The sequence below is a fragment of the Bolinopsis microptera genome, chromosome 2 (genome assembly GCF_026151205.1).
Source record: "Bolinopsis microptera isolate Bmic1 chromosome 2, MBARI_Bmic_1.0, whole genome shotgun sequence".
NCBI lineage: Eukaryota > Metazoa > Ctenophora > Tentaculata > Lobata > Bolinopsidae > Bolinopsis > Bolinopsis microptera.
The window spans coordinates 12,826,401-12,839,770 of record NC_087073.1 but is presented as its reverse complement, the minus strand read 5'-3'; the positions used below and the strand labels follow the sequence as shown (position 1 = coordinate 12,839,770).

General features: G+C 38.2%; 1 protein-coding gene across 1 annotated transcript in view; it reads left to right on the top strand.

Moving 5' to 3' along the window:
• Positions 1–8,813: 8,813 nt before the first annotated feature.
• The window catches only part of LOC134811194 (E3 ubiquitin-protein ligase MARCHF8-like), a 32,147-nt gene continuing 27,590 nt past the window's right edge, over positions 8,814–13,370 (top strand). The window contains exon 1 of the mRNA XM_063817950.1: positions 8,814–8,864. The gene's annotated coding sequence lies outside the window, so the exon portion shown is untranslated. The remainder of the gene's footprint in view (positions 8,865–13,370) is intronic.

Here is a 13,370-nt window from a genome sequence, read left to right as displayed (position 1 = left end):
CTTTTTGGCATGTTGAGGTGATTTGGCGTAATTGGGCATAAAAGGGACCAAATATGGGCATGGCTGCGCAAGCACCAGTGGACGATTGGGGTCCAGGACCCTCTCAAAAGTTTGATCGCAGGCTCTGAAACGACCCCCCACCCCACCCCCACTCCTTAAGCACATGGTATCAGTTATCACGTATGATCTTGCTCTCAGCTGTAAAAACAAGAAATGCACCCTAAATTCTTGCTCTCTCATTCATCGAGCGGGTGCTTTATCTTCCTCCACGTGCAATCCAATTTAGTTATTATCGTCCTTATGTTTTGTCTATCATTTTCGGTAATGAATTGGATTTAAGGAGATATTTTGCACCTTCTGCTTTCAATATTTCTGACATGTACCAGAAGCATGCATACATATTAATTGCTTTCTTATAGAAGTGGTGATCTACTCGGTTAAGATATATCTAGCTTCACTTTACTTTGCCGAGTGCTAGATACGTTTCAAATTTATTATTACATTTATTTTATAACCCTTACCGTAAAATCATGTCACCCATTCAGTCCTAGACTGAATTTACCATCTGAACATCAGTTCAATTTCAAAGAGACACCGTTTTGATTGCTTTGTACGAGACATATTTAAATGGTACGAAAGTAGGTGATTTTTCGAAAAAAAACACCATTATATTTTCGGACTACCAAAATTTAGGTCACCATCATTATATTCCCCAAATTTTTTTTCACTTATTTTCTTTAATTATGACTTTATCGATTTACTGTCAACTTATCAATATAGTAAGTTATAAATATGATTCATCAAACAATTAGCACTAGTATTTGATCATGAATTGCTTTAAAAATGATTTTGGACACGTCCCATTAAGGGGGGGGTTCACCCTGATTTTTTTGTGAAACTTGTTTTCGAGATAGCAGTTGACCAACAAACTAGGACCGGTGACCGAACTTTTGAGGGGTCCTGGACCCCAACCGCCAAACGGTGCCCGCGGGGCAGCCACGCCCATATTTTGTCCAAATCAGGCTCAATTTAGCCAAATACCCTGAACATGCTTAAAACCCATATTTTAGGTGCTCTACTTGTAGCTAGTGGTCCCCTGAACCCGTGTATGAATTTTCATCAAGATTGGACAAAAAATGGCTGAGTTATGAGCCAAAAACTATATGACCATATTTGGGCATACGCACCAATTTTGATCGATTTTGGCCCATAAATTGATCAAATATCAATATTTTTGAATGAAACCAACTTTATATGGAAGGTAAGCCTACATTACACCTTCTCTATGATTATCAGCTCAATTATGAAACTATATGGTCAATATTTTTGAATGAAACCAACTTTATATGGAAGGTAAGCCTACATTACACCTTCTCTATGATTATCAGCTCAATATCTACCTAACTGTGGATTTTGTGTTCAAATAATCGCAAAAAATGAACAAAATTGCCCATAAAAAAAATTTGGCGGCCAAATTCTGAAAAATGCCCGGCAAATTTTGGAATTTGGCCGCCAAATTTTTTTAAAGGCCTAACTCAAAATTCTGTCCCAAAACTTAAGGTCGAAATGCGATTCTACGTTGATTCTGAAAATTTCATGAAAAAATATTGAAACCCTATTGAGTTCTATTGTTTTGAGCAAAGTCAGTTTTGCAAATATCGCGAACTGAGATATGGGCAATTTTGTTCATTTTTTGCGATTATTTGAACACAAAATCCACAGTTAGGTAGATATTGAGCTGATATTCATAGAGAATGTGTAGTATAGGCTTACCTTCCATATAAAGTTGGTTTCATTCAAAAATATTGATATTTGATCAATTTATGGGCCAAAATCGATCAAAATTGGTGCGTATGCCCAAATATGGTCATATAGTTTTTGGCTCATAACTCAGCCATTTTTTGTCCAATCTTGATGAAAATTCATATACGGGTTCAGGGGACCACTAGCTACGAGTAGAGCACCTAAAATATGGGTTTTGGGCATGTTCAGGGTATTTGGCTAAATTGGGCCTAATTTGCACAAAATATGGGCGTGGCTGCCTTGCGGGCACCGTTTGGCGGTTGGGGTCCGGGACCCCCTCAAAAGTTCGGTCACCGGTCCTAGTTTGTTGGTCAACTGCTATCTCGAAAACAAGTTTCACAAAAAAATCAGGGTGAACCCCCCTTAATAATAAGCAAGTTCTGTCATTACTTTATTGGCCACGGTGGTGAAATTTCGGGATTAGTGGAAGATAACAAACACTGTCGGTCTCTTATACCCTCTGGAGGAATATAAGTTAAGTTTACTAAGGCTCCAGAGAAATTGTTTACAAGATGGAACAGCGAATCAGAGAAGAATTTTGTATTTAATTTTCTCAAATATTGGGTTTCATTTTTGTAAAATCAGGAGATGAAAAAATCCCCAAATACCATGATTTAATTTGGGGTACAAAATGTGGCGGTTTTCGGTAAAACATTCCCATATTTTCGTTCCCAAATCATTTAGATCACCGGAATTACATAATATGTCGAACATAAATATGTCTCGTAAGGTAAATTGTTATTTTAAAGTATTTATTGTTAAGGTAAGATGCAACCAGTCAGGAAAACTACCTTCAAAATAGAAATTATCTTTTCCCTTTGATAGGAGCAGCAGACAAAAGCAATTACAAAAGCAGCACCTAGCATATAGGGGGGGGGGGGGGGCGGGGGGGGTTTCACTACACTTTTTTACACTTTTAATTACACTTAACCAAATTTTCTTATAAAAATCTTCTGTTTTCCTATTATTTTCCAATCAGTCTTTACATATTACATTTCCAAAGGTCACTCTTTTACTCCCCCCCCCCCCCCCCCCCCCAACCCCCTAGTATATAGGTCCAAAAGAAGGATAATGAGCTTTTGAGCCACGTGGTATGTCAATATGATTAAGTGATATCTGTGTCAAGGAGTTTTACATTGTGCGCTCCGGGAACTACCATGAGCCTGTTTCTAATGTGGGGACTGGGAAGGATGTAGGGTTTTTATTTTTAGTCGGTACGCGGATTTATTTAATCCTTTCATTTACCTGATCGTACACAGCTTGGTTTTGATTCGTATTCCATGCAGCTATTTTGTTTCAAATCTGTGTTACAAGTAACCACACTGCTTCCTACTTTGACATAGCCTTCTTGACAGGATACAGTTATAGTTGCTCCATTATCTACTGGAAACTCTGTATTTGTAAACACTCCAGTCCAGTCTTCAGGAAGTTTAGAACAATCTGAAACAAGACGTTGATAAAATGACATTGGATTGCTTTAGAAATACTAATAGCGAATATTGCACAAATTTGCCCAATAACTATTATTTGTTGCTATCATATAATATAATAAAAATTATTACATAATATATTGAATATTCGTCATTCATTAGGAGATCTGAATTCAGTCTTTCCTAAACTTAATTGTTGAATTTCTAAAAATGATGGACTCACCAGACTTTATCTTGTACACTTGGTTTGCATCGGGACCACCTTCCCCATCAGTACCACAACCGTTGGACCGTCCATGCTTTTTATACGTGTCCTCGGCGTCTGATGCACTTGCACACCAACCTCCATTCTGCAAAGCAAATACTTTGTATCCAAAGGACAATGTTGCTGTGAGGCACTTGTCATACGCATCAGGTCGAGATTCGTAAGAACCTTGGAGTAGAGGGTGATTTCCTTCAATTGGCTGTATAGCTCTGTTGTTCATTGTATCCCTCCAGCAACCGAGGTCATCTACGACCACCTCTGAGCACTCTGAAGAAAGCTTTGTTTGTTAAAAAGGATATTTATACTTTTTTATTCTTCGTCATTTATACCTTTATGATTGCTCAGGGATTTCAAAAAATACCCCTAAAAAGCAGGTTCAGATTGACATGAATTCTTAAATACGTGAAATTTTAATTAAATGATTCCTATTACCTAATTTCTTACCTGCTAAATTGAACGACAGTATTGAATATCGACATGAGAAACTGACGATAATAATCTATTTAAATGATATTATACATAGTTTTAATATTTCTTGATTCTTACCCAAAGTTGTCCGTATTACAGCTGCAATGATTAGGACAATCTCTGTTCTTGACAAACGCATGTTTCCCATCACTCTTAGTTGGCTCTCAGAACATGCACTACAGGAGATCTAGAGATTAACGAGTTCAAGTAGAACTATCAGAGGTTATAAAGTCTGCTTTAGAACCTTAACGAATAGAAGCTCTGCTCTTTTAACAAATCGGAGATTCGATATCGATAGGAGCATACACGGTATACATTAGGAACCGACCGGTCTGGGCTTTTCGTTGCCGGACCGGAAACGGCCGGATATCAATCTGTTTTCCCGGACCGGAATCGGATGTTAAGGAGAGGAAATTTGAGGCTGAAATATTTGTATTGCTACGGAATTTTGCTCCAAAAACTAACGATTGATATAAGGTATTTTGGAAAGAAATAGAATAGGTAGATTCAAAAATGTGGATGATCATTCTAAACTAAAATCATTCAAATCTAAGCACGCAATTTGTTTTGCTTGTAAATAACTCTCAGACAGATATTTGTCATTTTAGTATTATGATCTCGGCTTTAGAAGGTAAAGAATCCAATTTATATACGACTTATGAAGCATCATATGCCCTGAAATGCTTGTTTGTAAAGATATTAGCATGAGTGAATTGTCGGCTTACAGGGGCTATACCTTAGTTTGGTAGGTCCTATGACCTAGACTGACTTTTCAGGTCAACATCTAAATTGTCAATTCTGTACGCTTGTAATTGGTTATTTCTAAATGATCAAAAGACTTGAAACCATCATCTTACTATCACCTTAATAACACCAGAATGTGTGTGTGTGTGTGTCTGTCTGTCTGTGTGTAATTTCCGGTCGGTTATACAAAAAAAGCGGTAAGAGTTACGGGACTGGTTGTTTCGGTATAGTGCCGACAAAACTCTGATGAAGCCCATACGAAATTTTTTTTTAAATCGGCCGGTGGTAAGTGGTTTAATTGATGGTTTTGTACCACAAATGTTACATAAAATTGCTTGAGCAGAACAGCTAGAGTTACGGGGCTTGCTCTCTCTCTCTCATTACTGTATTATATGTGATAGCTGCATTTAAGTAGCGTCATAATTGGATTAGCCCGGAATATTCCCTGTAATGTAATACCATAAGCTTATTAGGGGAGGAGGACTGTTAGTGTTTGGGGTCTGTTTGGACTGCATGAGAGAGAGAGAGTTCATACGACAATGTTATGCGTGTTTTCAAATATAATATGCGGGTGTGGTGCGGAGTTAACAAGGGTTAATTTCTATAACGATTTAAAGAAAAATAGAAAGCGGTTCAAGACGGGAGTGATAAGGTGTAATACTCGGTCCCGGTGTTCAGACCTTATGATCATGGAGTGTGGTGCCTCATGGCTAATAATGACTGAAATATCCACAAGAAATAACTGATTATGAGATTATTGTTTAAGAAACTATTGGGTCACCTAATGCGGATTTTGACTCAGCGGGTAATTGCTCCTACCCTTTTTAACTGCGGCAGTGAAATCCCGGCCGTAGGCCGGGTTACACTAGTATTATATAAAGCGAGACGATATATCTGTTACCATTTTACACCACGACTTCAACTTTAACAAGACGTGACTTTCCACTAAAACCGTGAGAGATATATTTTTGAAACTGTTTTGGGTGGGTCGAATGCTTTAATGGAAAAATGGACCCCTGGTGGTGTCAAAATCACAAATTAAATAAATAAAATTGTCTGTCTAATGTCCTAATGTCTCTTGACATCACTTTAGAGAATTACGGGTTCCTGCTTTAAAGCTCTAGCTCAATGGGTGCTAAAAGCCCTTTTGACCTAGGAGTGGTTATCGCAAAACAATTATGAATTTCTCTCCTCTATTGAACTGAAAGCAAAGAAAATGGGTTTCTGAGGTAAGACAGTGAAGAGAGTAAGAGAGTAGGAGTATGGAATAGGAGAGCCATGCTCACGAGATGTGTCTCAAAATTTCCTGGCATCGCAGTATTGTAATTTGGCCCATTGTTTTATGAAGGATTATGTGATTAAGTGATTAAGGTGGCAGCCAAAGCTTTTGTGTCTCAAAATTTACATAGCTTATCAATGTGTTGTGTGTAGCATCGTAGAAACTAGCTACTAAGTAAGTTGGCGATTAACTCATTGTTTAACTCAAAGCTGTAAAAGGTTAAGATCATGGTGAGCTGTATAGAGATATATAATATATATAGAGAGAGATATATATAATATAGAGAGAGAGATATATATTTATAGAGAGAGAGGGCGAGGGCGAGGGCGAGGGCGAGGGAGAGGGAGAGGGAGAGGGAGAGGGAGAGGGAGAGGGAGAGGGAGAGGGAGAGGGAGAGGGAGAGGGAGAGGGAGAGGGAGAGGGAGAGGGAGAGGGAGAGGGAGAGGGAGAGGGAGAGGGAGAGGGAGAGGGAGAGGGAGAGGGAGAGGGAGAGGGAGAGGGAGAGGGAGAGGGAGAGGGAGAGGGAGAGGGAGAGGGAGAGGGAGAGGGAGAGGGAGAGGGAGAGGGAGAGGGAGAGGGAGAGGGAGAGGGAGAGGGAGAGGGAGAGGGAGAGGGAGAGGGAGAGGGAGAGGGAGAGGGAGAGGGAGAGGGAGAGGGAGAGGGAGAGGGAGAGGGAGAGGGAGAGGGAGAGGGAGAGGGAGAGGGAGAGGGAGAGGGAGAGGGAGAGGGAGAGGGAGAGGGAGAGGGAGAGGGAGAGGGAGAGGGAGAGGGAGAGGGAGAGGGAGAGGGAGAGGGAGAGGGAGAGGGAGAGGGAGAGGGAGAGGGAGAGGGAGAGGGAGAGGGAGAGGGAGAGGGAGAGGGAGAGGGAGAGGGAGAGGGAGAGGGAGAGGGAGAGGGAGAGGGAGAGGGAGAGGGAGAGGGAGAGGGAGAGGGAGAGGGAGAGGGAGAGGGAGAGGGAGAGGGAGAGGGAGAGGGAGAGGGAGAGGGAGAGGGAGAGGGAGAGGGAGAGGGAGAACCCGACTGTTCTGGTAGAATTCTTCAGAATCCTTCATTTCGTTGTAGCGAACAGTGCTGGTAGTGGCACTGGTAGTTATATCATAACCAAATTCTTAGAATGATGAATTATATTAATTAATGTCCTAAGCAAAGGCCACTGGCTCACGTCACTGCGCATCAAAATTAGTCAAAAACTCTGAAATTTTTCCTTTCTACAGCAGCACTCTTCAGCACCAAATATAAAACCTGAAGCTGAAGACGTGCAAGTCAGGAGTGAAATTGTAAAAATATTCGACTAATAAACCAAATAATCTGCCCACACAGTACTTACTGCTCACCCACTGAAACGCTTAAATAAAATTTTCCGCGAAACATTTTTCAGTTTTTTCAGCACTGCACAATTTTCCCTCATAAACATGATATCATATGCATAATTAAAGGTTTTGTCACAGGGAAAGTTGGTGAAACATATGTATTTTCACACTGCTCCTAAAATCTGGAATACGCTTCCCTACTCACTGCGCTCCATCTCTCGACTAGATGTCTTCAAGAAGGCTCTCAAGACCCATCTTTTTCATCAAGCCTATCCTGTATGTGCGAACAGTATTTTTGGTGATTCTGTAGTCATGAAGTCAGGACTTTAAGTTCAATCTACAATTTATAAATTTCAATTTTAAATAGAAATGGGACTACTAAGCTATAATTATCTGCACCGCTTTGTTGGCAAGTATCAACCCCACTTTGGGGATTTTGGTCGCTTATACAGCTTAAGCGGTATACAAATAAAGCGTTATTATTATTATTATTACCAGCAGGAACCCGTTTAACCCTTAAGTGGTGTCAAGACTCAAGAGACTAAATAAATATTAAAATATTACCTATTTAATTCGCGTTTTTGACACCAATTGGGGGTCCAAATTTTAGGCAATAAAATTTCTATTTCTTGGCCAATTTTTTATTTTTTCATGCTGATTTGAAGGCCATTAAGACATTTGACCCAGTCAAAAAAGTTTCATATTTTTATATCTTTAACGGTTTTTGCGGAACGTCGTGTTAAAGTTGATGCAGTGGTGTCATTAAAATGGTACGGATATATTATATATAATAGTTGCTTTTAGAACAATTTTATCTCAGATAACGATGTTTAATAAATGATGCAAAGAATTTCGAAGATCTAATCAACACCGACTTTTAATGTGTAGGAGTACAGCAACGAAATATATATATATATATTATATATTTCATTGCTGAACTTCTACACAATTAAAATGCGGTTTTGTCTCGCTGTATATATATATTAAGATATGAAGCAGTTGCTAAAAGTTACGCTAAAAGTTATACAACTTTTTTCATAACATTTTCTACGTAACTACAGAGCTATTTAAAGAAAGTTTGACCGGTCGACCCAGTTGCAAAAGTCTGCGCAACACTCTAAATAATTATATATTAAAGCCACGTCTAAATATTTTGGAAAAATTTATAAAATTTAAATCCTCGGTTAAATTTTCAAATTTTGCCGAGGCCGAGGAATGGCAACTCTATTTTTACCGAGGTCAAGGAAAAATCGCCATTCCTCGGTAAAACCGAGGCCGAGGACTCGATCTCTGGGAACAGGTTTGCCTTGGTAAGCTATTTCGTTCTAGATTTGTAAGCTATTTCGTTCTAGACTAGTTATAACTAATACCTCGGTAGTGGCATTACCAGGGTGGTTACGTTACCAGGGTGGCTACACCCAGGTAGCCCTATTTATATTTCTATCTTAAGCTAAACAATACTTTATTTTTATTCCCCATTTCTCCAATATGAAACTTGAACATATCTAACCCATAGGACTCAGCTAATGTCAGTAAAACAGACGAATCCTAATATCAAGTCATGAGTGAGTACCCTTTGTAAATCATATTAATTTCAATAATTTTAATTATTATTACTTACTTATAGTACAGCAACTGCATAGTTGTGCTGGTAGCAGTGCTGTTATTTTCACTAATCTAGTTTCTCGGTTTGTAGTATGAACCCTGATGTTCTGCGAATCTGCAGATGTACAGTATTTTATACTCATATTTAAAGTAGTCTTTCTTGTTTTCCTATTTCCATCCATTCGACTGCCAGCACTTTGCACCTTCAGTCAACACCTGCGCAAAGTTGACCCAACTTCGTATCACACCCATTTCTCAAACTCGTTCGTTAATTATTGAACTAATATCACGTTCTGTGTTATTAATCACCGAATCGCACTACACGATCGTGAGATTATCTCATATGATAATATGTTACAATTAACAGTCTATAGATGTGAATTTTGGTGGGGAGGTGAGTAAACTAATTTACCTCACCTCTCCACGAGAATCCACATCTATTATATGATGAGATTAATCTCATTCAAGTTAAGATTATATTATATCTGGTCTTCGAGATATTTCTTGATTCTTCAGAAATAAGTACTGCAGCTCAGTTGCTAGGTAGGGGGCAGAGAGTCAAATGTGTGCTGTATAAATGTTATACATATTCCTCTGTTTTACTTGTGTCATGATAGTAATAAGACATAGACATTCTTATTATAAAGCTTGTGCTCGCCTTATTTAGCAGAATGTGATAATACTACAATATGTAGTATATTATATATACTACATGTAATATATATATATATTGTATACTTGTACTATCGGCAGGTTAAATAAAATTAGCTATCCTTCATTTCCTCGATACATTTCCTCGACAGTTGCATAACTAGCCTCTTGCTAGTTATGTCTGATTTAATCATGTAAAATTTAATTTAGCTGGTAAATAGTATTACGCCGTGCAAACTGCAAAACCATACCATCGTATCATGATCGTATGAAAGTATGAAATTCTCAGGATCATTATATTAGAAGTCACTAATTCACCGGTTAGTGTGACGTTCAGTCTGACCTTTTACTGTCGTCTGAATAATTTTGGCTTTCAACTAACTGCATCATAATAATATATGTAACGCTGTTTAACCGCAGTCTCACGACCACATACTTTCGCTCGTTTTGGATGTTTCCGATTTCAAACCTAAAAGCTTTACAATCAGCTGAAGACGATTTACACATGTATTTTGGAAGCTCCTGCTAAAACAACTTTTCGTATCACTTAAATATGTTTTAAACAAATCCCCCTCCAGCTTAACAATTAAATTGTAAAACTCATTTGCAAACGGTAAAACTTGGAATTAATACAATTATTCAAAGCTTTGAATTCACTAATAAATTATAGCAGTTTAAAATAATGTCACTACGAGTATAAATACTTGTCAATCCCTCAATTACAATTCTCTTTGGTTTGTGGCGTTGTTGTAATTTGTGCGAAGTAATAAACATCTTCTTTTTACAAGCTCAGCATCACAATTACTCTTTTTCAGGGCAAACACTTTATATGTCCCGTCAAAATAGAGTTAAATTACCTCTTCAAATTAAAAATATACAATATTTGTCTTTGTATTTGTCACCTTGACACGAGTTTAAAGTTTAAAAACCTTATCTTTGCCCTTCTAATTTGCTCAATAACCAAAAGGTGCTCTTCTTTTCGATTATGCAACGTTAGTCAGTATGTCTATGTTTAACAATAAAATTAATAAAATGAATTTAATAATTTCAACTGCAAAACTGTTTTCCTTATACGTTAATATGTTATAATTATATATTCATTTCTGATTCCGGCAGCTGTTTTCCAAATTCCTCCATTCGTGTTATTCCTGGAAATCATTAACATGATGCTAATTTATGATTTAAAAAACGTTAGGAGCGTTACCCTTAAAGAAGCTTAGAATTATCAACATTTATTCGTCTAATAAAACTGATGCTGTTGTATGCAATAGTATGAACTCACTGAGGAGCTATGTTTTTAATCAATACCCGCCGTGCCTAGATGATATATTTCGTGACTGGCTCTAGAGGGCATCTCGATTTTCCGTACAATATTTCCATTCCCAAGAGGCTCGGTTAAACGAGTGTCTACCGTGCTGTGATTAAAGAATAAATTATGCGGTGCATAATTACGTTTTCGGGGAATTTAATTAAGCGTACCATGTATGAAGTATTATATATTATTTAACTGTGTTCCGGTGTTCGTTTCCGATTTAAATTGCGATTTTATTAGTTTAATATTCCCAGTTTAACTCACACACGCGCCCGTCCGTCATAGGACGGGCGATACCGGACTGGTCGTAAAGTGACAAGAAATTATCCTTTTAATTATAAAATTATTTTTCTTTCATATTGTAGTCTGAACTTCTGTATTTTGCCCCCGAAACTGTCTTCATTGTTGATTAACTGGTTCAACCCCCGGTAGGGGTGCACGCCGCCGCTAGACGCCGTCGCACCGATAGATTGAACGGTAGATTAATTATACATGGTAACTAATCTACATATTATATATATATATATTATATCTCAAATTCTACATCCGGTACGGCTCTGCACACATGATATCTCTCTCTGCCATGAAACATGGCTAACCTTTTAAACTATGATTTAAACCTAAACCTAAACTAAAGCTCAACTGGGCTCCCCTGTGTCACCAAACTAGACCAATTAGCAATTTTAGATTATTATATTTTTCTATATTTGTACAGGGTGGGCCAAAAGTCAGTGGGCATACGTTGGCCTTAATAGCTCAGTCACTGAGTGCCCAATTGAAATAATTCTTTCTGGTATGACTTACTACCACCACTGGTTCGAGGAATTTGTCAAATCGATAAATATTAGAGTTCATTTTTTTCAAATGAAGGTTCATTTTTGCATTTATTTGATAGTTTTGATAATCGAATCGAGCTAAATTTTATTGAATTGTGTTTGGCCATTCGAATTACGTTTGTCCTGAAAAAATTAGAACTGTAGCTTCTCAGATGACAGAGATATGAAGCATAACGAGTTTATTCATTACGTGTGATCAGGTGATTGGTTTACCTAATCACGTGATTAGGTGACCCCGTTAACCACCCCGTTAATCATTATGGCAATTGTTAAGGGTGCCCAATTAAGGTGTCGAGTCACGGTGTCACATAATCACCCAGTCAATGTTGTTAAAACGAGATACAGAAAATGCTTGATAACTTCGTAATTTCTAATCCGTTTTGCCTCATGTTGTCAGATCATAAATGCAACATTTAATAATCTACCGTCTCTGAAAAAAATAGGCGTTCAGCATGTTCAGATAAAGCAATATAGGTGTTTTAATATTGAATGGGCGTGGTCAAAAATATTCGAATTTTCAAATTTTGACAACGAAATCCTCGAACCAGTAAGCCATCTGCAAAGCAACAGCTCTCAAATATAAAACACAGCGGAGCTATTAAGGCCAACGTATGCCCACTGACTTTTGGCCCACCCTGTATAATAAGTATATTGACGTAGTGGATGGTTGAGGGGGTTTCAAGCACAGGTCACTCTCAAATCCTAAAGATAAGCAGTGGCCTTCGGCACTTGAAACCTCTTGAAACCTCCCCTGATTTATTTATTATTGATATTGTTTGATTGTGCCGTAAAAATAAATATTTGTTTTATTATATTTGTTTTATTAAACATCTGCGCCCCGGTGCCGTTTTATACACGCCACCGCCGATTGACAAAAATTGGACCGGCGTGCACCCCTGGCAGCCTGGCCGCTGGAGTATAATGTTTGTAAGAGCTAAACCAGCCTATGAAAAATATCATTCGAGCTCATGCAGCTAGATCTCATAACAATAGCCTCGTTGCATAATATCCCATATAAAGAAGCTAATTTCTAAGCATGCTTCGTGGTGCTCTTTCAAAGCATCGCCGGGCTGGTCAGTGGCTTTTAGTATGAATGTATTGTTGACGGGCTGTGACCTGTTACAGTGGTCAGTTACTTGTAACCATTGTTGTCACTGCAGTTAGCTGCTAGAGTGCCACAAATATTAATTTAATAATTCGTAGTGCGTTAATATTATTATTATTAATTACTTTAGTTATTATTAATATTGGTCATACATCCGTATCCCGATGGCACTAATTTGTTTCGTACAGCTACACGATGTTTCATAAACGTTTCTGTTACCAAGACTCGGCAGGAAACACTGCCGAGTTAAATTATCCATTTTGGGCTATCTAAAACCTTTTCTTTGGAAACCTCTGACGGTCTTTCCGCGGGACCGAATATACTTATATCCTCAGACTAATTGTGATTAAAATTCTACCAGGTCCAACAGCTTGATCGGTATTTAAAGTTCTTATATCTTAGCCGTGTTAACGCCGTGCTAGTATTTTTCGTTGAAACTTGAAATATGCCCATGATAACTGGTTATATAACCATTGTTTCCATCCTGCTTAATCTTCTGTTGATTTGGTCCGGGTTAATGAGGGAGAATTAGGAGGATGACCCGGGTTTTCAAATAAACTAA